General features: G+C 48.7%; 1 long non-coding RNA gene, 1 other non-coding gene and 1 pseudogene across 2 annotated transcripts in view; all 3 read right to left on the bottom strand.

Moving 5' to 3' along the window:
* Nucleotides 1-2,553: 2,553 nt before the first annotated feature.
* Nucleotides 2,554-2,680, bottom strand: LOC129673197 (small nucleolar RNA SNORA70; annotated as a pseudogene).
* Nucleotides 2,681-2,999: 319 nt separating this feature from the next.
* Nucleotides 3,000-3,105, bottom strand: LOC129673194 (U6 spliceosomal RNA). Its single transcript, XR_008719627.1, has one exon. It is a non-coding gene; the product is annotated as a U6 spliceosomal RNA (small nuclear RNA).
* Nucleotides 3,106-20,530: 17,425 nt separating this feature from the next.
* Nucleotides 20,531-24,873, bottom strand: part of LOC129673160 (uncharacterized) — a 53,378-nt gene continuing 49,035 nt past the window's right edge. Inside the window, exon 4 of the long non-coding RNA XR_008719622.1 lies at nt 20,531-20,844. This is a non-coding gene — a long non-coding RNA (uncharacterized LOC129673160). The remainder of the gene's footprint in view (nt 20,845-24,873) is intronic.

Genomic DNA, 24,873 nt, shown 5'->3' with positions numbered 1-24,873 from the left:
CCGCCGCTTTCCCGACACGCCCCGCGCCACCGCCGCGCTAGAGCGGCCGCGGCTGAGCGGGATTGCGCTGGACGACTGACCTGGAGCGCCCTCGCGGGGCACGGAGGCCTAGTGCGACCTAGTGCTGCAAGGGCCGTTCCAGGGTCCACCGGGAGGAGTTGGGGATACTGAGTCCGCCGCTGGGTGCCCGCTAGGGCTCTGCAGCGCCCTTTTTGCCCTGGGGTGTTCCTCTGCCACCTCTTTAACCTCAGCCACAGATGAGGCTTTCCCTAAGTTCTGTGGGTCTCCCTGGGGAGTGAGGTCCTCTCTTTGATGGATCCACTGTGGTCTCAGCGTCTTCACGCAGGTTGTGTCCTGCCTTGCTGCAGGGAGGCGTCATCCAATTAGTACCTACCAAGGATTTTGTTCAGTGCCCAGGATGCCCCACTCTAAAGAACCTTGTGGGGGCGGGGGACGGTAGTGAAAGAATTGCCCAAGTAAATGGGGCGTTGACAAGTCGTAAAAGAAGTCAGCCAGCCATAAAGAAGAAGAAGCAAGGGACTGCTCCAGTCTTGGGGGTATGGGAGTGGTGGTGGAGAACTGAGCACCACTTGAGTTCAATCCCTTGAACCCACATGGTGGAAGGAGAAAACCAACCCCTGAAAAAAATTCTCCTCTAACTTCTACATGCAAGCTGTGATACGTGGGTATCTACACACACACCAAAGAAAGAAACAAACAAATGTAAAAATATAAAATGTAAGGTTGGGTGCAGAAGAAAACCTAGAATCCAGGATCTGCAGCTCCAGTGCAGGTCCTAGGCGGCGAGTGGACTTCAGCTAAGAGTTCATTATAGCCTGTTCCCTGACTGCAGAGCCTCTCCCTTCCCCGGCATAGGTCAGGCTGGCCTACAGCTGCTTTCCTCCCATCTGCAGCTTCTACCTCGGTGTTAGGACAGGTGCTAGAGGACCAGCACCATGCCGGGTGACACCGAATTCACGCCAGGAAGGCGTGGTGCTCACACTCTGGCACAGTGCATCTGAACCGAACATGAGAATCCACGCAGAGAAAAGCAGCTTTCCCCCCAGCAGTCGGGAATCTAACCGGATGTCAGCAATCAGAGCTGAGTTTCCAGCATGCAGATGACATGTCCTGACGAGCTTATTGCAGTGGTGAATTCCCAAGTGAACCCTGGGTACCCAGGGTCAAGGTTCCAGGTAACGATGATTCTGCTCCAGCTGACCACACTCTGAGAACATTCAGTGTGCCAGGCACAGTGACAGATACCTTTTGTCCCAGCTACCCCATATGTTGAGGCAGGAGAGCTTGGAAGTTAGCTGTCCTAGAGAGATCCTCAGCTCTTAAAAACGGTGTTGAAGGTTCACTGAGCTACATTCTTGTGCCCTTGATCGTAGACTGCAGTGGTTGATCCAGAAATTAGGACACAGGAGCTGGAGAGATGGTGCTTCAGCAATTAAGAGCCCTTGGCTGCTCTTCTAGAGGAGCTGGGTTTGGTTCCCAGCACCCACATGGTGGCTTACAACCATCCATAAGGACAGTTATGGAGGCTTTGTTTGTTTGTGTTAATAACACAGGCTACAAGCTTAAGATGCTTCTTCTGCCCCAGCCTCCCCAGATCTGGTATGTTAAGTGTGCTCCACTGCATGATTGAATTTTTATGTGAATTTTAGCGTCTCTTTGCTGACTTCTAGAGAAACAGACTGTTGAGGTTTCATGCAAGATTCTGTTGAATATATAGATCAATCAGAGGAGAATCAACATCTTATCAATATTGAATCTTCTAGTTTATAAACATGGTAATGAGATAGCTCTCCGTTTATTTAGGCTTTTTGTGTGTGCGGTTTTGTTTTGCTGTTACTCTATTTATTTAGTTTTTGAGATGGTGTCCGTTTCTGTCCTTGAAATCTCATCCTTCCTGCCTTAGCTTCCTGAATGCTATGATGCGTGTGTCCTGGTATGTGAGTATGGGAGTTGGGGGGGTGGTGCATGCTCTTTAAAATCAGGTTCTTATGTAGCCCAGGTTGGCCTCAAAGTCCAGTAGCTGAGGCTGGCCTTGAAAGGCTGATCTTTCTGCCTCCACTCACTAAGTGCTAAGACTGCGGCACAAACCATTACATCTGGCTTTGGGATTTGTTTATGCGTTTCTTTGTTTTGGGTGCGAGAGTTATTGGTAAACACTATTGGCAGAAGGTGGAACTCGGCACAGTGGAAGCCCTCAGAAGGCCGCCACTGGTCCAGGGGATCACGAATGGGGATGTATTTGATCCCACAAACATCAGTAAGCTGCTTCTCAGCTGCCATAACTTCAAATTCGCCGCATTAAGTTTGATGAAATCCCCATTCTTTGTTCTTTGAGATGTGAATCTTCTGGTGACTAAGAACTTGAACCTGGCCTTTCCCAGGGCCTCAATCACAGGTTCCTTATTCTGTGGCCTGAAGCAGATGCACATGATGACCTGGCTTGTGTGAACCTGGCTACTGTGTCCTGGGGTTCCCAAAGGTCCTGGGCTTACAGTGCAGTCTAGAGTAGGGACAGCATGAGCTCAGCGACATACATATCTTGAAGGCCTGTCAGGGCAACCCAAGCAAGGTGCAGGCTGCACACCTCCAAGGAGGCTGCTTGTTGCAACCGTTGCACCCAGGGCCCTGTGAGGGAAAGAACCTGGTCTTTGGGCTGCAGAGATAGTGTATTTTTAAGTCCCATGAGCCATTAAACTTACACACCCATTTCCCACTTTGTTCTTTATTCCTTATATATCTTTTATACCATCTGGTTCATTGTCTTTCCTTTTTTTTTCCTCCTTTTTTCTTTTCTTTTTCTTTTTTTAATTCCAAACCTCCATTTACTCACTGGAAGTGATCAAGGCAGGAAAAAGCGGTAATGTATCTTTTTCTTACATGGTCTTTCTAAGCTCCATTACGTCAATAAACAAAGTAGGCTTAACATGTCACTTAAGAGAGTGCCCCATCTCTGCTAAGAGGCATCCTTAGCAACAAATCAAAAATAGGAACACTTCACAAATTCGCTGGACACCCTTGCACAGGGCCGTGCTAACCACCTCTGTATTGGTCTAATTTTAGTAAGTGTGCTGCCCTAGCGAGTACAGGGTTTCATCTTCTTTACATTTGAAAATTTAATAATCAAGTATCCATTTATTCTTAACACCCAGGAAGTAGAGGCCAGTCTGATAAACATATGCAGTTCAAGGGCAGAGGGGGTTTCTAGTGAGATCCTGTCTCAAAATCAAAACAAAAACAAAAAAGCCTATCACTTTTTTAAATATTTTTAAAAATTCTTCTTCTCCTTCTTCCTCTTCCTCTTCCTCCTCCTCCTTCTCCTCCTTTTTCTTCTTCTTCTTTTCCTGGTGTTTCAAGACAGGGTTTCTCTGTGTAGCCTTGGCTGCCTGGACTCCCTTTGTAGACCAGGCTGGCCTAGAACTCAACAGAGCTATGCCTGCCTCTGTCTCCCCAAGTGCTGGGATTACAGACAGGCAACACCATACTGTCTCCTTTACTTACATAATTTTAATTTTTATTTTAAGACAGGGTCTTATGTAGCCCAGGCCAGCCTCTAACTAACTGTGTAGTCAAGGATGGCCTCGAACTTCTGATTCTGTTGCCTCCACCTCCCAGGAGCTGGGAGTTCAGGTGAGAACCGCCACTCTTGGTTATGTAAGTCCCACTAAACTTTGGCCTTCACTAGCCGTGGTTTTGTTTGGGGGGGGGAGTTTTGTTGTTGTTTGTTTTGTTTTTTCCCTTTTTCCTTTTCTTACACTTTCTCTTTTTCTCCTCCTCTTTCTCCCAAGATAATCTGGAAAACTCTTACCAATTTGTTGGATTGCAAACCCAGAAACCCTGAGCTACTTGTAGGAGATATATTAGAAGCTAATCTCTTCTCTCTCCTTCTCCCTGTCAAACTGTTCATTTATTTATTTAGCCATTTGGTAGCATTTTGCACACACGCTTCTTCAAAATACAAAGTTTTGGGCTTTGTTATTTAAATGATTTTTTTTAAATTTTGTGTGTATGGGCGTTTGCCTGTATGCATGTCTGCGTACCTCATGCATGGCTGGAGAAGAAGGAGGAGGGTATCAGATCTCCTGGAACTGGAGTTAAAGACGGTTTTGAGTTGTCATGTGTGTGTACTGAGAATCGAACCTGGGCCCTCTGAAATAACACCATGTGCTCTTAACTGCTGGGCCACCTCTCCAGGCCATACTTCAACTAAAAAAAAAAAAGATTTCTTGCCAAATGTGGTGGGTGATGCACACCATTAATCCCAGCATTCAAGAGGCAGAGACAGGCAGATCTCTGTGAGGTTTAGGCCAGCCTGGTCTACAGGGTGAGTTACAGGACAGCCAGGGCTACATACTGAGGGCCTGCCTCAAAATAAAACAAAATAAAAAATAAAGAATTTCTAGTGTACGTGTTTGTTTTTATGTGTCTGAGGGTTTTGTCTGTAGAAATGGAAGTGTGTTAGTGGCTGTGCCCAGTGCCTGTGGAGGCCAGGAGAGGGCAACAGGTGCCCCGGAACTGTCTTAGTCTCAATGTGGGTGATGGAAACTGCACTTGCCTGGGTCCTTTGCAAGAGCAGCCAGTGCCAGGCCATCTTTCCACAGCCCCCTGTTGTTTGGTTTTTGAGAAAGGGTCTAGAACTTGCTGTGTGCTGTGTAGACCAGGCTAGCCTTGAACTTATTTCAATCTTGCTGCCTCTGCCTCCCCAGGACTGGGATTACAGGTAGAAAACACCATGTTTGGTTCTTTTTGTTGTTGTCATTGTTTGAGGACAGGGTCTCCCATAAACTAAGTTGCTCTCAAACCTGCTATGTACCTGATGACCTGGACTTCTAAATCCTCCTGCCTCAGCTTCCCAAGTGCTAGGATTACAGAACATTTGTGGGGATCTTGTTTGTTTGTTTTTGTTTTTCAATTTTGCTTATTTTTGAGGCAAGGCGGAACTCACTATGTAGGTCAGGTTGGCCTTAACCTCATACTTCTGCCTCCTGAGTGCTGGGATTAACACTCATGTTTGTATATAGCTGTCACACTTGAAGCTACATTGACTGTATGGAATCTTTGGCCCACATTTTCCTTCCTTTGAATGTCTTGTAGGTGTTGGCCCACTGTTCCTGGCAGAAATTGATGCTGGCTGCTGAGCCCCTTTTGCTCTACCTGGATGGAAATCATTGGCTAGGTGATGGAAAGATCTAATGTTTGACCTCCCAGGCCCTTGGGTGTCCAGAACCTGAGGACTGAAATGGCAAGCCCAGAGGCTCACAGGTCTAAACCATGAGACCCAGGGGCCTATTACTCCAGGCTTCAGCAGCCAGAGAGACTCTTTAGGTTGGAGGCTTACAGCTCTGGCTTTAACTGCCGGTGGCGCTGGCATAGGGCTACTATCGTAACCCTTGGCTGCCAACGGGGAGCAGGAGCAGCGGGCAGCAACAGTCAGCAAAAAGCAACACCTGTTAGCGTGAGAGCTCTGCTCCTGGGCTCCTCAGCCCCCACTGTGGCTAGGTTTCCCGCCTCAAGCCTGGCATGCAGACGCTCTGGGAACTCAAGGCCCAGCAGTTCCCTGGGCTCGGTTTCTCATCTTCAGGTCTTCATTGCCCCTGTCATATCTGTCTCCCCACCCAGGGCTCTCTGCAACTCTTCAGCTGCCCCCTCACCACTCCCGAGGCTGCCACCGTCACAGCTGCTCCTCTCCCGTGGCTGTCTCCACAGTCTTCCCCCGGCTCAGCTTGTTCTACTAATGATAAAGATAAAAAGTGAGTAAGGAAGGCCACAGATGGCTCAGAAGGTCAAGTGGCTTGGCTTGCATACTTGGCCCCTTGAGTTTGGTTCCCCAGAATTCATGTAAAGGTGGAAGGAAAGAACCAACTCTACAAAGCTGTTCTCTGACCTGTGAATGTGAACGCAGGCATTCACACACACACACACACACACACACACACACACACACACACCACGTGTAAATATATGTTAAATTCGTTTAAAGTTTTAAAAGAAAAGTAAAAACTGGTTGTGGTGGCACACACCTTTAATCCAAGCACTCAGGAAGCAGAGACAGGTGGATCTCTGTGAGTTCGAAGCCAGCCTGGTCTACACAATTAGTTCCAGGACAGCCAGAGCTACATAGTGAGATCCTGTCTCAAAAACAAACAAACAAACAGACAAAAAAGGAAGCAATTAAAAAAGAAAGAAACCCTTTTAATGTACCTAATGTCACAACACCAGGGGGCAGCAAATAAGGGTGTCTCTTGACTGACTCAACAGTGTACTGAACAGCCAGTTTACACTGCCAGAAAGAGAGTAGGCAAGGGTGTTTGCCTTGTGGCATAATGCTTACACAAATTAAAGACTGTATTTGCAGCAGTCACGGCACGGTCCATTCAGATGAAAGACCAGGTCTGTACCAATCACAAGCATTTTTCTGGGCCACTCTGGAAAACGTTGACTGTCTAGTCTTGGTAAAAACAACTGAGAATTCACCAAGACTTGCCCATGGCAAAGAGTCTGGTGCAAGCTATCTGAAACAGAAGTGTCTGGAACAGTGCCTTTTGGAGCTGGAGCAGTGCTTTGGCAGCAAACAGCTGTGGTTGCAGTGTAGCTTTCTCAAGACATCCGTGAAGTGTTCAAAGCAGCCTGCTGGCATAAGGGCTGTCCAGCTGGCTGCCAAATAGGGGCTGCTTGGCTAGCAAGTCTGGGCTCAAGGCAGCCTGGGCAGAAGGGAAGCTTCTAACAACTGTCAATTAGGGAGTCAAATTGCCCCGGCCACAAACATTTTATTGAAAGAAAGAGAGAGAGAGAGAGAGAGAGAGAGAGAGAGGGAGAGAGAGAGAGAGAAAGAAAGGAGAAGGAAAGACATTCAAAAAACTAACAATAAAAGCCTATCATTACCATTTACAGTGTTTTAACTGTAAGCAATGGTCATAGCAATGCTCAGCTCCTGCCCTGCTGTGGCACACCAGGGAAATACGGGTTCCTATGATCTTCCTGAGTTGCTCAGGACCATCCTCTGTTGCCCATGGAGTTCCTTGTATCGGTTAATCTTCTTATCTTTACGGTCAAAATACCCATCAGAACCAACTTGGAAAGAGAGGTTTATTTTGGCTCGTGGTTCCAGAGGGCCACAGAATATCCATTATGGCAGGGACAGCCAAGCATAACACACGGGTTCTTGGCAGAGGTAGCTTGTGGTGGTTGTGGCTTTTCGCATCTTGACCCATCAAGAAGCAGAGAGCTCTGGGCAGAAGCTAATGAAACTTTCAAAGGTCTACCCCTAGTGACCTGATTCCTTCAGCAAGACTCCATCTCTTAAAGTCTCTGCAGCCTTTAGCACAGGTCAACAGCTGGAAACAGAGAAGCTCAGGCTAGCCCTATGCCCAACCCCTAGTACTGCAGAAAATGCATGATGATGATGACGACGATGACAGTAATAATGGAAACCGCCAGCACCACCATCATCATGACCACCGTCATCGTCATGACCATCTTATCACCATCATCATCACCACCAGTATCAAGGCCTCTGAGATTCATAGTTACAACCACATTTCCGTGGACACCTAGTGGGTGTTTTCCTCCTGACAAACTTGGTTTCTCTCTGATTCAAGAGAGGGCGTACACTTGCAAAGCTTTTTCTATGTTTTGCTCCAGAGAGCTGATGCCATATTATGAATGGTTACAACTGGTCTCATTCTTGACTCTCCAGGGCTGTCCAAGCTCTCTCTTGAGCAGCCTGTCTTCTCTCTGCGGCCCAGAGGTTCCAACACTGAAACACGAGAATAGATCTTCCCCCTGACCCCCATTCCCAGCACTTTCAACTCTTCTGTTTTCTGTCCATTTGTTTGTTTTTACTCGTGTGTTTTGGTTGTTTGGCGATAAATGATCTTTCTTTAAATTTTGTTGTTTTGGCTTTCTTGAGACCGGGTCTGTTTTAGGTAGGGCTGCCATTGCCGTGGTAAAATACCACGTGGTGGCTTGCTCAGTCTGCTGTCTTATAGAACCCAGGACATCCGGCCACCCACAATGTGCTGGACCATCCCCCATCAATCACTAATTAAGAAAATAAACTGCAGCCCAGTCTTATGGAGGCATTTTCTCAGTTGAGGTTTTCTGCTTTCAGATAACTCCAGTTTGCATGTCAAGTTGACGTAAGACTAGCCAGCACAGGGTCTTCTGTAGCCCAAGCTGGTCTCAAACTTGCTCTGTAGCTCTTGATCCTCCTGCCTCCACCTCCCACCCGCTAGAATGAAGTGCATGCCACCATGCCAGCTGGTTGGTTTGGGTTTTGAGACAGGGTTGACTAGGTAGCTGTCTTAGTCACCGCTCTCCTGCTCTGAAGAAACATCGTGACTGAAGAAGCTCTTATAAAGGAAAGCATGGAACTGCCCTTGCTTAGAGTATCACAGGTTTAGCCCCTTATCATCAGGGCGGGAAATGGTGGCACTCATGGCACTGGACCAGTAGCTGGGAGCTACATCCTGATTGAGAGAGACGTTGGACTTGGCATGGGCTTTTGAAACCTTAAAACCCACCCCCATTGACACACTTTCTCCAGTAAGGCCAGGCCTTCCAATCCTTTCAAATAGTGCACTCCCTGGTGAGGAAGCCCTCAAATATATAGGCCTATGGAGGCCATTCTTATTAAGACTACCGCAGGAGCCCAGGACCTCATCGTTGCAATCCTGAGTGTTTGCATTACAGGAATGTGTCACCATGCCCAGTTCTCTATGCCAGGTTTATTCCATGTGAAGAGAGGGCAAACTAGCTTGTGAAGGGCCCTGGAAATGGCTCATCGAGGCCTACCAGTGAATGCTGGGAGTATGAATCACGGATGCCAGTTTCCAGACAAGCTCAGGAAGTTAACTTTTATTTGCATGGTCTGTGTCATGAGGTCATGTGTCAAGGAGGGGGAGGGAAGCCAGTTTTTTTTTTTTTTTTTTTATCTCTATTCATGATAAAACTGTTCTAAAATGGGCAAAGCTTTGCCCATCCTGCCTCATGAAAGCTGAAGATGAACACACATCAGAAATGCTAAGTGAAGGGCCAGCAGGACGGCTGAGAAGCAAAACTGCTCCAGGCGTGCCTAGGGACCCTAATTCGATCTCCTAAACTCGAGTAAAAAGCTGAGTGCTGCGGTGGGCACCAGTGAGCTCAGCACTCGTGTGTTGACATAGGAGGCAGAGACAGAGGGCTCACAGGAGCTGCTGAGCCTGCCAGCCCTTACTGTGCTGCATAAGGGCAGAAACACGGTGGAAGGCCAACATGACTCCTGAAAGTTGTTTAATGACCTCCATGGGCGTGGCTTGGCATGTACCCACACTCACAGCCACAGCAACATGTGCCCACGAGCTTACACACAAAACCAATGAATGAAATTAATAAAACACACTAAAACAAAAAGAATCCATAAATAAACTGACTAATTAAATTTGCTATGTGAAGCTGCTACCAGGATCTTGCTTTGACACCCCCCCCCTCCCCGGGCTCTTCAATCCTTGGGATCTCTGCCAAAAGAATTCAGATGAGGGGCTGGAGAGATGGCCCAGCAGTTACGAGCACTGGCTGCTCTTCCAGAGGTCCTGAGTTCAATTCCCAGCAACCACACAGTGGCTCACAACCATCTATAATGAGATCTGGTGCCCCCTTCTGGCATGCAGGTGTAATACAGATAGAGCACTCATGAGCATAAAAACAAGTAAATATTAAAAAAATAATCCAGACGAGACAAATGCAAGAGTTCAGAGTAAAGTGGGGTCCTTGAGGGGCAGGAGTGGGAATCGACTAGCGGGACCATTGTAAAGCGCAGCGCTCTCCTGGGGTGAGAGAGGACAGTAGCCAAGGGGACATTGAGGAGGAAGGCCTTCCACAGGATGGGAATAGGCAAGGACAAGAGAGATCACTGAACTTATACTCTTTAGATCTTTCTTAAGATTTACTTTAGAGGGTCTCAGCTGATCTTCTGGAGCTGCAGTTATGGAGGTGTGGCTGCTGGGAACAGAACCTGCGTCCTTTGCAAGAGCAACAAGTACTCCTAACCCCCGAGCCACCTCTCTAGCTGGGCTTTATACAATTTCTTAAAGGTTCTGGGAAGAGCAGCTTTTCTGAGTGGCGCTCCTGTCTGAGCGATTGACAGGCTCACTTACATAAGCGTTAGGAAAATACACATTTTATTTTATTTTTGTTTAAATTTTTATTTATTTTTATTAATTACAGTTTATTCACTTTGTATGCCATCTGTAGCCCCCTTCCTCACCCCCTCCTAATCCCATTCTCCCTCCCTCTTCTTTTCCTATGCCCCTCCCCCCAAAATACATATTTTTAAAAATAAATTTGTTATGCTTTACGTGTATGAGAGTTTCACCTGCGTGTATATGTATGTGGGTACTGTGTCTGGTGCCCATAGAGGCCAGGAGAGGACATCAGAGCCCCTGCACCTAGAGACAGCCATGAGCCGTGAGGGGGCACTGAACCCAGATCCTTCGGGAGCTGCATGTCCTCTTAACCACTCAGCCACCCTCCAGTCACAGACTGCGGTTATATCTACGCCCAGATACAGGAGCATCTACCACCTTCTGTCCTCTGCATCTCCTGTGACCAGATCCTCTGCCACAGGACCTTTCCAAGGACAACATGGAAAGCTGGTCTCAAACAAACATCACAATGGAAATGGCATTCCTCAAAGGCCTCCTCGGCCGCCATGTGGGAGCCAGGGAGCCCAGCACAGGTCTGAGGTTTAAAGTTGGGGACCCTCTGCCGCTAACAGCCTTTAAAGCAGGGTTTACTTTGTTGCAAGATGCCATTTTCGGTATCAAACCTAGCGGACATTTGCTTCAGCCTTTGCACACGCAAGCCGGCTTAGTGGCTGCTCCTGCTTGCCGCGTTCACCTTGGAGATCACAGAGAGCGAAGGCGCTTTACTGTTCTGCCTGCCTAGGGCCATACCGGAGGAACTTCAGCCCGAGTGCCTTATTTTAAGCACAGCATTGATGAACTGGAGTACTCAGACGTTGGAGGGAAAGTGGAGCCAGCTTACAAAACAGCAGAGGACCCCATGAGAGGGGATTTGAAGGGCTGTTCGGTCCCTATTGCTCCGTGAGGACAAACGGCTCTCTCTCACTCTCTCTTCTTTCTTTTTTCCTTCTTTCATTCATTCATTCATTCACTCATTTGTCCCTCCTTCTTTCCTTCCTTCCTTTCTCCCTCCCTCCCTTCGTCTCTCCCTTCCTTTCTTCCTTCCTTCCTTCCCTCCTGGTCATAGTTAGTGTAGAATATCAAATTCGAGGCTGTCCGCATCCTCCACCGCCAGCCACTCTCCCTACCTTTACCTTTCTTTTTTGGGGTGAGGTGTGTGTGTTTGTTTGTTTGTTTGTTTGTTTGGTTGGTTGGTTGGTTGGTTGGTTGGTTGGTTGGTTTTTAGAGACAAGGCTCCCTCTGTAGGCCAGGCTGGCCTCAAACTCAGAAACCTGCCTGCTCTGTCCCTTGGATTCAGGTGTGCACCATCTTGTCTGGCTTTTGTTTTGTGGCAAAGTCTCGCCTTGTAGCCCTGGCTGACCTTGAACTCACTGGTATGAAAAAACAGGTCTGGGAGCAGAGGACTAGGCTATCCAAAACTATTCCAGCGAGACAAAAAGTGTTCCTTCCGCAGGAGCCTGCACGCTGCATTTAAGCAAGCAAGCACACCCAGAGAGGGTGAGCAATGAGCTCTGCCTCACACTGTTCATGGTTGGCTAAAGATGGTACATTCCACCTTGCGTCTCCCAGCTGTGTAGCCCAGGTTGGCCTGGCAGGTCAGCCTCTGTGATCAGCAGGATGACAAGGGAGTGCCCCAAAACATACGCCCTGATCTCTCTTTAAACAGTAAACAATTAGAGCTGTCTGAAAATACAAAACAACACCTACACACACACACACACACCTCTCAACCTCCACTTCCCCATTCCCCTACCGCCCCATCGCTGGGAAGATTCAAATAAAGGGTTAAGCCGCAGTTTTGTAATAAATCCATAACGGAAATAGACAATGTCCCTGTAGCAGCTGGAGAGAGGCAGCCGCATTGCCGGAGGACCTGGGTTTAGTTCCCAGGACCCCTGTGGCAGCTCACAATTGTAACTCCAGTTCCAGGAGACCTGACTCCCTCCAAGGTCACTACACATGTAATGAACATACATAGATAAATTATACATAAAAAAAAAAATGTTTAATTAGCTTGATGTTGGTGCCGAATGCCTTTTATCCCAGCACTCCGGAAGCAGAGGCAGGTAGGATTCTGAGTTCGAGGCCCAGCCTGCTCCACAGAGTGAGTTTAAGAACAGCCAAGGTTACACAGGGAAACCAGGTCTTAAAAAAGAAAATAAATAAAAATAAAGAGAGAGAGAGAGCAGTGAGATATACAAAGAGTAGTGTAAAACACAGACTCTCAAAGCGAGGGTGGACAATGGGAAGGTCATTGTGCCAACCTTATTTAGGCAGGATTCACATTTTTCTTAAAGTATCTAGACTAGACAGCTTCCCCATGTAGTTGCTGGGAATTGAACCTAGGACCTCTGAAAGAGGAAACAGTGTCCTTAACCACCGAGCCATCTCTCCAGCCTCTGTGACAGGGTTGCGTCTTTGTTCTTGAAAGCCTCCTGCTAGATTTTGATCTCCAATCTTTTGGGTTGTTCAGAATGTCACATCTCCACCCAGAACCAGAGATACAGTCCACGTGCCCCTGTTCTGACCAGCAAGCAAGTCCTGCCATTTTAGGTCCCAGGTTCCCCAAGGAAGGGCTCCACCTTAAGGACCTTCAAGCTGCTGACATCTGCTAGCTACCTGGCTCCGCATAATCAGAGGTATCGTCTGCCTGGACAACGGATCCAGACCTTTCTGCACAAGTCAGGCAAGTCCACCGACCCGAGTGCCCAGCTCCTCTCTATGATTGACGGAATGTCAGCAGTGGCCCCTGGGGTAGGAGATAACTCGGGCAGCAATCCCAGATCACCATCAGCACGTGACCAGGAAATGTGGTCAGTGTCTGTACAAACCTCCCGCACGGTGGGTATTTGCCATGGTGGGGCTTTGCAGTTTGTCATTGTCTACTTGGTCGCAGTCCTAACTGTGGGGCTAGTGGGGCATAGCCTGCATTTACAGCCCCTGGGGTACCCAGTGTGGATACAGGACAAGTGCTGGGGATGCCGCTCAGTAACAGACTGTTCGCTTCATGCCAGCTTCCGTCCCTAGCACCACCCCCGTGCCTCTCCCCAAAGAAAACCACTCACTTCATTTTCTTTCTTTCTGGGGATAGGGTCTTGCCAAGTTGGAAGTTATCATATAGAACAGGCTGGCCTCAAACCTACAAAATCCTCCTGCCTCTGCCACCTGAGTACTGGGGTTGAAGTCATTCACCACCAAGCTTGGCTCGGTTAAATTTAATTTAATTTAATTTTGCTCTTTTGAAATAGAGTCTCACTGTGTAGCCCTGGCTCTCCTGGAACTCACTATGTAGACCAGGCTGGCCTTGAACTGACATAGATCATCTTGCCTCTGCCTCGCTAGTGCTCTGATTAAAGGCATGTATCATCCTGCTTGGCTCAGTTAATTTAAAATATGGAACACTTCACAAATTTCTCTGTATCATTTCAATTTAAGTCTACATGCTGTTGAAACGCAGTTAAAGTTGAATTTCAGATAAGCAGTGATAATTTTTTTTAGTGTAAGTAATATCCCAAGTGAATTTTATCTGGCAATGTTGCCACATTTTCCAGTCAAGATTTAGTCTTTGAAAGAAAGAAAATAAACAGAGACAGAGATGTTGACGTAAAACAGTTCTCACCCCCAAAGGAATATGGAAGGTTTTGCTCTGGGCCAAGATTGAGTGACTGTGGCCCCCGAATGAAGACCTGGCTTTCTCTGAATATCACAGGCCACCTCTGGTGTAGTTACTGGAACTTTCACGTCACAGAACAAAAGAAAGCCACATAAGGAGGCATTTATCAACTGTGTTGCTGGAGATGTGGCTCAGGTCATGGCAGGGCAGGGATGTCTCTACTATAGCCTGCAGGTGCTGTTGTTGTTTTGTCTTTTTGAGGCAGGGTCTCACTCTGTAGCCCAGGCTGGCCTCCAACCGACAATCCTGACTCAGCCTCTTAAGGGCTGGGGTTATGGGCATGAGACACCACATCTGGCTACAGATGTTATCTAGAAGCTACTGGTCTGCTAAGAAAACATTCCAAACATTTTTACTTGATAGTCTAAAGGATGTTAGGTTAGATGCAGATATGGGCAATAAATGGCTATTAGGACTTAAGATAGCCCAAGATAATGCTGGCTCCCCATCTGCCACATTCCAGCTCTCCTCAGTCACGCAAATACTAATCCATGAATTGGCCGGCAAGAGCCTAAGGTGGGTGTGGCTTCTTCAGAGAACACGAGTTCATACAGACAAGGTCAGCAGCAGAAGAACACCAAAATAGAGATAATTAATTCACAACAATCTCTTTTTGCCCGTTTTTGTTTTTTTTCTTAGAAAATTAATCAGGGGCAGGGGGTAGAAATGAGGATTAAACCCAGGCCTTTGTTCACATTGAGCAAGCGCTCAGCTCCTGAGCTACACCCCCACACCTCATTTTATATTAAATTTTATTTTAAAACTGACATTTTAGGCTACCTCCATGGAAGAGTGTTTGCTTAGTGTACCCAAGGCCAGGTTTAATCTTTATCCCTGGGTGGCAGGGGGAGAAGAAAGAAAGAATAATAATAATATAATAATAATGGTAATAATGAAAATATCGAATACTTGCACAAAAAAAATAGAAGGCTGAGCATCACTAAAAAGTATACTGTGAAGTGCAGTTCCTGACCCACCAACTCTGTCCCAGTCTGATCCCTAGAGGTGCTCAACCATTTGGAAATGGTACTTCCAACCATTTCAACTGGTTCCCTCCATTTTAGCCCCCCTCCAGTTTCTAAATACGGTGCTTAAAAACAAAACAAAACAAACAAACAAACAAACAAACAAAAAACCAGGGCTCTCACTCTGTAGCCCTGACTGGGATGTGGACCAGGCTGGCCTCAGATTCCAGAAAGCCACCAGCCTCCCCCTCCGAGTGCGGGATCAGAGGCGAGGACACAGCTGCCTTTAGAGCTTTGCTGTGATACTGCTGGTTTGTTAGGCCGACACCTTAAGAAGCTCTGACCATTTTCTTGCTGTTACAGAAGATGAGAACATTGGCCCGCTTATTCTGTTTTAAAAAAAATTAATGTTTTGCCGGGAGGTGGTGGTTCACGCCTTTAATCCCAGCACTCAGGGAGGCAGGGACAGGCACATCTCTGTGTTTGAGGCCAGCCTGGTCTACAAAGACAGCCAAGTCTACACAGAGACACCCTGTCTTGAAAAACAAATAATAATAATAATAATAATAATAATAATAATAATAATAATAATAATAATAATAATTTTTCTGCTGAGCATTTAACTGAGGACCGCATCAGCCCAACCATCAAGTTACAGCCCCCCCCAAACTGTGAGGCCCTGTTCCCTTTTCACCCCCCTCCCAATGCTCTTTACTGCAGTGTTTGGTGAAGTCAATACTGTGTTGCCGGCAGCGGTGGTGACTGAGCCAGGGACTTGTGTATGCCAGTAGAGCATTGTGTCCCTTCAACATCAGTTTCCTATTTATGCGATCATGGCTATGTGAGACATTGTTTACATTGCGTCTGTTTTCCTAGAGTATGTGGATGTCACTGGTAGGTAACATTGTTTTTGTTGCTGTTGGGGTTTTTGTTTGTTTGCTTTTTGACTTTTGGCTTTGTAGCCCTGGCCTTGAACTCTTCGTAATCCTCCTGCGTCAGCCTTTCAAATTCTAGGATTCCAGGTGTGTGCCACCAGGCCAAGCTCTTCTTTCCTTCCTTTAAAAAAAAATTACTTATTTATCATTTATTTGTGTGTGTGTGTGTGTGTGTGTTTGTGAAGTCATGTGTCCCCATGCATGGGGGTTCCTGTGAAGCAGACAGGGGTATCTGATCCTCTAGATCCGTGCTGTGCCCTGCCATGTGGGTGCCAGGAGCTGGACCTGGGCCCTCTGGGAGAGCAGCCAGTGATCCTAACCACTGAGCCATCTCTCCAGCCCCGCTTTGCTTTGCTTCCTTCCTGTGACTGTCTGCCTTCCTTTTTCCTTTCAATTTGGGGCGCAGGTGTGTGAGCCACAAAGCTGACGTTAGGTTAGAGGGCAGTGTCGAGTGCTGGTGCTCAACCACCTGGTTTGAGACAGGATCCCTTCTTCACCGCGGTGCACACCAGGCTGGCTGGCCCGAGAGCTGCCCTGTTTCCCATCTTGCCATAGTTCTGGGATCACAAAGATGCACAACTGTGTCCATCTTTGTGCGGATTCTAGGGACCTCGGCACTTTACCCGAGTGTTCTTTATCTCTCTATTCTCTTGGGGCCTTTTTGTTTTGAGGCTGAGCTCTCTGTGTAGGCCTGGCTGTCCTGGAACTCACGGTGCTAATCAGGGTCTTTTCTTTATCCGTCCTGTTTTTCGATAATGAACCTTGAGATGTCTGATTGTCTCTCTCTGAGAATTTTATAGCATTTTAAAGTTTTCCTCCAGAATTTATGAGCTCTTCTGCAGCTGCCTCTGCTGTTCACCCACAGTCACACCCCTGGCTCTCATGACTGAGGCATTCCTGAAATGTCTGGGGATTCCAGCCCTGGCCACATTATAGGACTGTGTGGTGAAGAGGGGACTAGATGGCCAGGACGCCTGGGTGGGGCTTGTCTGATGGTGACTTCCGTCCATGGGCAGTGATCCTCAGTTGGCTTTTCCATTGGGGACTTGAAGTGTCTGTGCCCATAGGTCACTCCTGGAGCCTGCTTGGCTCTACAGAAAAGGGCTCTTTGGTCTGCAACCTGGCTGAGGGCTGCCTAGGAGCAGGGTGAGGAAAGGAAACTGAGCCATCAACATTGCTATCTACCACACCTACCCACACTCCTGCCCTCCCTCCCACTCCACCCTCCCTCCCACACCCACCCTCATTCCCACCCTTGCTGCACAGCACCTGATGTGCCAACCCAAGTTCCCTAGGGAACACGGAATTGTGTGGCCAGTGCCCCCCCCCCCATACTCTCTCATGGCCTTCCCAGACTCCTCCAGTCCTCTCATTTATACCCCTCTCTCCCTTTCCCCAGCAGCTTGACCTGAGTCCTCCACACCTCCCCTGCAGGCCTGTGCTGCTGGGGTTGTCACTACTGTGTCTGTCCCTTCCTACATTCTAAAACTGGGTTGACATCTTGGCCTCCATCTTCTTTTCTATTCTCAAAAATCATGTGATTTAGTCCTCTTTTGATTTCTTTATGGTTGTTTTGTTTTTGTTTGTTTTTATTTTATTTTATTTTTTAGTATGGCTTGGGGACAGAACAGTCGGGACAGAACAGGGCATACTTCTGCTGTATTTAATTGAAATTTTTTTTGTTTGTTTGTTTGTTTGTTTGTTAGCTTGAAACAGTTTTCATGTAGCCCTCGATGACCTCAAACTCTCCTATGTAGCCAAGGATGACCTTGAAATCCTTACCATCCTGCATCTACCTCCAGGGTATTAGAATTACAGAGCTGAACCTCTTGGACTGGTCTGAGGTGCTGGGAGGCAACCCTGGGCTTTATGCTTGCCAGCACGCTACCAACTAGGCCACATCCCCACCTCTCCACCAGAACTTCTTTAGCACCAGTTTGTACTTACTTCAAGGCTATCATTTCCAGGCCCTGCTGTATGGTAACTCCTGCTTTCAGTCAGCAAAGCTTCTTTCTCCTCCTCCTCCTCCTCCTCTTCCACCTCCTCCTCCTCCTCCCCCTCCTTCTCTAAGACAGGGTCTTCCACTATGTAGCTCTGGCTGTACTGGAACTCATTATGTAGACCAGGCTGACCCAGAACCCAAAGAATGCTCCTGAGTGCTGGGATTAAGTGCTTATACCACCACACCCAGCCTGTAGCAAAGTTTTTCTTTGATTCTTCTCTGGGCAAAGCTCAAACACTCCTGGCGATGGCACTGGCTCCTAAAGGCATTCATAGAGTGCATGACCTTTTGGACAACAGCAACAAAACCTAACAGTGGTTTCCGCCCAGGGAGAGGAGGAACAAAAAGCTTGAGGAGGGCTTTAACATGGGAATAAGCACAAGGCCCGGGTCCTGTCTGCCACGGAGTCCCTTTGACCACTTAACTCTAGAATTAGGAAGAACTTTTTTTTTTTTTTTTTCATTTTTGATGGGGTCTTGCTATGCAGCTAGTCGGACTCTGAACTCCCTGTACATGTAGTCAACACTGGTCTAGAATTCGAAGTCTTCTTGCCTCAGCTCTCCAGTGATGCCGTCATAGGCACACATACAATACTCTGAACAAGGCTATTTCAGCACTGGCTCTTTAACGCCTTGTACTGAGGGCTCCAGAGTTTCAGAAGGGAACAGCGTTGTTTCATTGAATGCCTCTGTGACCAGTACAGCCTTGAACTAGAAAGCCGAGGAGGGGGCGGGCATGCAGAAGCCCGCTCAAGGGGCTTGGAAGAGAGTGAGTGAAGCCAATGCTCAAGGCTTGGAATGCCACACCAAAGACTTCAGTTTATCTGCAGGCAGCAGGGAGAGACCCCAGGCTGTTGACAAGACGGCCTGTGTTTCAGCAAAGCTCTGCTAAACTGGGCATGATGGCACACACCTTTAATTACAGCACTAGGGAGGCAGAGGAAGGTGGATCTCTGTGAGTTCAAGGCCAGCTTGACAGGAAGGAAGGAAGGAAGGAAGGAAGGAAGGAAGGAAGGAAGGAAGGAAGGAAGGAAGGAAGGAAGGAAGGAAGTTCTGCTGGGTTTCTTTGTTTTTGGATGTTTGTTTGTTTTGTTTGGTTTTTCAAGACAGGGTTTCTCTGTATAGCCCTGGCTGTCCTAGAACTTGCTCTGTAAACCAGGCTGGCCTCGATCTCGAAAAGATCACCTCCCTCTGCCTCCCTTACCCCCCAAGTGTTCGGATTAAAAGCATTCGCTACTACCCCCTGTGCTCATAGGGCTTTTTAGAGATCCAGCCCTGGGGCTGAGGACAGACAGCTCAGTTGGCAAAGTGCTTGCCAAGCAAGCATGGGGAGCCAGGTGAGAAAGGCCAGATGTGGTGGCTGCTGGACGCTTACAAAGTGCTGGGGAGGGAGAGTTAGGAGGCTCCTCATAGAGTTCTGCCCTCGTAGAACTCCCCCTGGGGCTCCTAGCCTACCTAACCAGGCAGCCCAGCGAGAGAACCTGTCACAAAACCTCAAGGTGGGCGGGTCCTGAAAACGGCACACCTCCATACACACGGCTACATGCGTGAACGTCTACCTGCATGCAACAGTCCACCTCCCACACCAACATACGTGTATGCACATACTGACACACAGACACAGGCATCTGGATCCTAGCTTCTGCCCTTTGCAGGGAAAGGGGGCAGACATGTGGAAGCCAGCTCAAGGGGCTTGGAGCAGAGTGAATGAAGATTTTCTTCCTCATTAATTCTTGCTTTTCTTTCCACACACACACAGACACATGCGCACACACGTACATACATGCAAATGCACACATACACACACACGCACATGCATACACACAGGAACATACACACGTGTGCGCGCACACACTTGAGACAAGATCTCACGGCGCTATCTAGGCTGACCTTAGAACTTGCTTTGTAGACCAGACTATCCTCTAACTCACGTAGACCGGGCTGGCTTCTCAATCATGGAACTCTGCCTATCTGTGCCTCCTGAGTGCTGGCATTAAAGCCACGCACCACATCTGCCTGGCACTCCTTTGAGATTGTCTGGAGGTGAGACTAGGAATCTGCATTCTCCAAATGTCTCATCTCCAGCGTTGGGTGTGGCTCTGAGGAGGGAGACTGGCGCCTTTCCTTCGTGAGAAGGTAGAAGAAAAACGTATTTGGGAGAAGATGGTGACGCGGTACCCTGAGGGTGCCAAGGGGGACTTGGCACGAACCTGTGGGTGTCTTTCTCGCTCACAGTCACGGATGTGTAGAGCCGAGAGAGGGGCCGATAGTTCAGCTCTCTGGGGTCCCTCCCATGTGGACACACACGGTGCTCACCCCCTGGGATTGGAGAGGGTGCTACCTCAGAGCTCAGGCTCTGTCGCCCAGCAGCTGGGTTGCAACGTCGCCTGTGCAGGAGCAAGTCACCTGTTGGAACAGCACGCCCCTCCCTGCACACTGCGGGGTCCACAGGCTGTTAGCTTCATCTGGCTTTTGTGATGGCTTCACGCGATGCCATGGAGGCCAGGCACGGTGCCTGACCCGTAGGGAGCTCCCTGCGAGGGCATCCTGAGAAATGTCGTGTCATGGCAGGAGCCAGAGAGCCATGTCTGTGTTCCCCGGCGCTGGGAGACAAGTTCTCGGGGAAGCACAGATGCTTTCATTTGTTCCTGTCTGTTTGTGTGGCTTTTTCTAGGTTTAAGTGTGGTGATTCCTCTGCCTTTGGTTTCTAGGACTCAAGAGAAACGACAGTCCCTCGCTGCTGCGTTTAATTGGCGAGAAGCGCACAGACCTGAAATTATAATTATGACGTTTTAAATGTCAAGCTCTTCAAAAGTCTGCCGTTGCCCTTGCTTTCACCCTGAACCCAAACCCTGCCTCCCAAACCAAGAGCATGTCCCGCATCTCTCGGCCAAGCGTCACCTGGGGAATCTGAGTGACAGGTGACGTGCAGGCCGCTGGAAGAGGCGCAGTAAACGGAGCCTGTGATGAGCTCAGAAGAGGTGAGTTGATGATCTGCTATTTATAGCCCCACTAAGAGGCTCTGGCCGCCAGCTCCATGCAAGGCTGGGTGGAAATGATGGCTTTGCAGGCTGAAAGCACAAAATGAAATTGGTGATTCATGGGCAGCCGCCAGTTGAAATACAAACACGCTCCTGCTCCTCCAGCTAGTCCTCCTCCTCCCCACCCCCTCCCCCCAGGCCTTTCACACCCATGGGGAGGAGTTCTGAGAAGACTTGCAAGCCTGCTACAACCTGGGCTGTCTGCGTCTGGCTCTGTGGAGTACTGGGATGGCTCTGGTGAACCCCCCTCCCCCGGGGAGCTGGGGCTAGAACCCGAGTCTAAATTTAAGAGGTCACCCCGGAGGGATGGGGCAGGGGAGACAGAAAGGCATGCGTCTTCTCAGGTGACACAGGCTACAGAGCTGCTTCTGTGAATGCTGGACATGCAAACATGTACCCAGCTGTTTCCCACTTCCCCAGCCCAGCGCCTGTCACCTGCAATGACCATTGTTTATTGTTCTTGGTCATTTCTCCCTCCTGGGCCAATGTCTTCCTGGAGCCCCTCCCACCCCTCTCAGCCAAGGTGAGGCTGCTTTGGAGGACTCTCTCTTCCCTACAGCCAAATGATGTTCAGAAGGCCAGACCAGGTTAAGGAGTCACAAACCAAACTCAGAAGCCAGGTGGATCACCCAGTGCTAGGCACAGAGGGCTGGGCTCCTGGGGTGCAGCTCTCTGGAGAATAAAGCCAGAAGAGGACCATGCTTTCCAGGCCAGGCTGGGCTAGAATGGGACCATGTTTCAAAGAAAAGCCAGGGGCTAGGGAGATGGCTCAGCAGTTAGCAGCACCTGTTCTCCCAGAGGCTGTGAGGTCAGTTCCCAGCATCCACATGGCAGTCCAAGGACCATCCACAATCCCAGGTCCAGGTGACCTGACTCTGTCTTCTGACCTCCTCATGCACCAGGCACTCAGAGTCACACATGTACACATGCAGGCAAAACACTCAGACACATAAAGTAAAACAGACAGATAAATTAAAAAGGTATTAAGAAAAACTGAGTGGCTGGGCAGTGGTGGCACACAGAGGCAGGCAGATACCTGAATTTAAGACCAGCCTAGTCAATGAGACCCCCCTCCAAAAAACAAAAAGAAAAAAACCCTAAATTTGAATAGCTGTCCTTTTGACTATTCATATTTTTCTTGATTATATTAACAAGGTGAAAGTTGAATTTTTTCTTTTTTTCCTTTCTTTCTTTTTCTTTTCTTTTATTTTTAAGACAATTTTTTTGTTTGTTTGTTTGTTTTTTTCATTGTTTTTCTGCATGGACTTGGCTGTCCTGGTCTCCCTTTGTAGACCAGGCTGGCTGCAAACTCAGAGATCCACCCGCCTCTGCCTCCCTAAGTACTGGAACCACAGGTGTGTCCCACCGTGCCAGGCTCGAATTTTTCCTTAGAAATCCATTCTATTCCAGCTACTCAGGAAGCTGAGGCAGGCAGGGCACAGGTTCAAGACCAGATCGGATAAACTAGCAAGATGCTGTCAGCTTCTTCACCAATACAACAGAGCAGTGACAAACCCATCACATGGGGTTGGTAAAGAGAAAAAGATGCAACATCAGGGTTTGGGACTGTGGCCCAATGGGTAGAGCACTGGCCACATAAGCATGAAGACCTAACTCTGAATCCCCAGAACCCAGGTTAGAAACGGGCTGAGGGGCTGGAGAGATGGCTCAGCAGTTAAGAGCACTGGCTGCTCTTCCAGAGGACCCTGGTTCAAATCCCAGCACCCGCATGGCAGTTCACAACTGTCTGGTCTATAACTCAAATTCCAGTGGATCTGACTCCCACTCCCGCACACAGACATATATGTATGCCAAACACCAAATGTATATAAAAATAAATAAAATTTTAAAAACTGGGCCTGAATGCATGTGCTTATAACCTCAATGCTATGAGGTGTGAGAGATAGAAGATTTATGGAGCTTGGTGGCTGTCAGTGTAGCTGAAAAGTGGCAAGTTCTAGGTTCAAGAGAACCAATCTCAAAGGGGATAAGCCAGGGAATGATAGAGCAAGGTACCTGACTCTATTGTTTGACCTCTGTGCATTCAAGCACAGACACACAGACACACGGACAGGCCCATTCACAGGTACACATACACACATACATACACACACACAGGAACACACACACACACACATATACACACTCAGACACACAGACCTACACATTTGTGAGCTGGAAGTGTGTAGCACAGGGTCAGGCTTCATGACAGAACAGTAGGGCTTCGGCAGAAACCCGACCTTTACACCCAGGTCAGGCTACCCAACATACTGGCCCTTCCTTGGCTTGGCATTGGAACCAAGTGCCTGTCCCCCAGGGCGGTGTCTTGTCTGGGGCTGGAAACCTGACTCTTGTGCTCCCCTGGGTCCTGGTTCCAGGGTTCCAGGTTCTCCCTGAGTCCTGTCGGCAATACCAAGGCAGCCGGCAGAGGACCCGGAGTGCGGCAGGAGGAGCCCAGCCCACCTCTAGCTGGGTACACAGCACAGACTGCTGACTCATGGACACACGTGAGGCCCCGGGCTGCTTGCGCATCCTCTCCTCCCCAGCTGTCGGCCGAAGCATAATTGTAGCTGTCACTTTGGCAACAAGACGCTGTGATGTGTCCTAATACAACTGCCTCTGTTCCACAGCAGGGAGCTTTTGGGGGTGGGAGGGCTCCGCAGCTGCTCTCGTGGAGAACTGGAAATCAATCTGCATGAGATTTGTCCAGGTGCAGTCCCAGGGGCAGCGTGGGCCCCCGGGGAGAGGCCTCGTGCTCGAACCAGCTGGGCACTGCCTGCGTCAGCATCTTCGGTAATGCCGTCCTGATGGCATCCATTAATAAGAGACAGGCTGCCATTGGAGGGAGGCATTTTTTGGCAGCCCCGAGGAGGAGCTGGAAGGCAGCCTTTAGACAATGCATGAGTTGGACTCCGGGGTGAATGGAGAGTTAGACAGTGGTGGAGGGAGATGGTGCCAGAGACATAGCTGGGACCAAATTGAGAAGCGGGGAAGCTGAGGGCCAGACCTGCAGCTTGGAATGCATCCTGGAAGCAATTGAGAGCCTCTGGGGGCCTTATGGGAGAGAGCGAAGTGGTCAGATGATGTGGGGTGGGGGCGGGGCTGGGGGGGAGGTCTGGGCTCAAGCGTCCTTGAGGAGTGTCTGTGAGTATAAGACTCTCCCTTCCCACACATTTGGCAAGAAGAAGCTCATGCCTTTTTTGGAGAACCATTCCCGGATCCCCAGCTTAGGAGGTGATGGAGGCTCTGTGCTTGGTGGGTCATTACAGCGACGCTCTGGCCTCACCGTGCCAGCAGTGAACACAGGCCAGCAAGGGGAAGTTCTGGGCCTGTGCATCTTTCTTTTCTCTCTGCTTTGACCAGGAGGAGTTGGGGAACAAAGTACCTGTGTCCAGAGATTCCAGATGTGGGTGGGACCGGAGAGCTTCCGGGGCCGTGGGGTGGTCTCACTGCTTTGGGTAATTAACCTCTCAAGTTGCTACCCACAAAGAAATCAGCAGAGAGACTGGAAATGTGGCTCAGCTCTAGATAGAGTTCTCGGCTAGAATGCACAAAGCCCTGCACAAACGGGACATGGACATCAAGAAGCAGGAGGACCGGAAGTTCAAGGTCACTCTTAACTACATAGGGAGTTGAAGGCTAGCCTAGGCTACATGAGACCTTGTCACAAAAACAAACAACAGAAAAAGGGGATGTGGCCAGAGAGATGGTTCAGCAATTGAGAATGTTTGCCACCTTCCCAGAGGACTTGAATTCGGTTCCCCGGCACCCACATTGGACCAATCACAGCTGCCTGTGACTCCAGTGACAAAGGATCCAATGTCCATCCTGGTCAACTTGGGTACTTGCACATACTACACACTGATACAGACAAACACGGAACTAAAAACTAAGGAAAATCTGTATGTAAAATGTTTGTAACTCAAAGTCCAGGGAAATCTCACACCCTCTTCTGACCTTCCCTGGCACTAGGCATGCAGAGGGTATACAAACATACATGCAGACAGAACACATAAAAATGAAAGTAAATAAAACCTTAAAAATCAAAACAAAAATATA

This window comes from Psammomys obesus, unplaced genomic scaffold, assembly GCF_907164565.1.
Source record: "Psammomys obesus unplaced genomic scaffold, mPsaObe1.curated_primary_1811, whole genome shotgun sequence".
Classification (NCBI taxonomy): Eukaryota; Metazoa; Chordata; class Mammalia; order Rodentia; family Muridae; genus Psammomys; species Psammomys obesus.
This window is presented reverse-complemented; position numbering and strand designations above follow the sequence as displayed.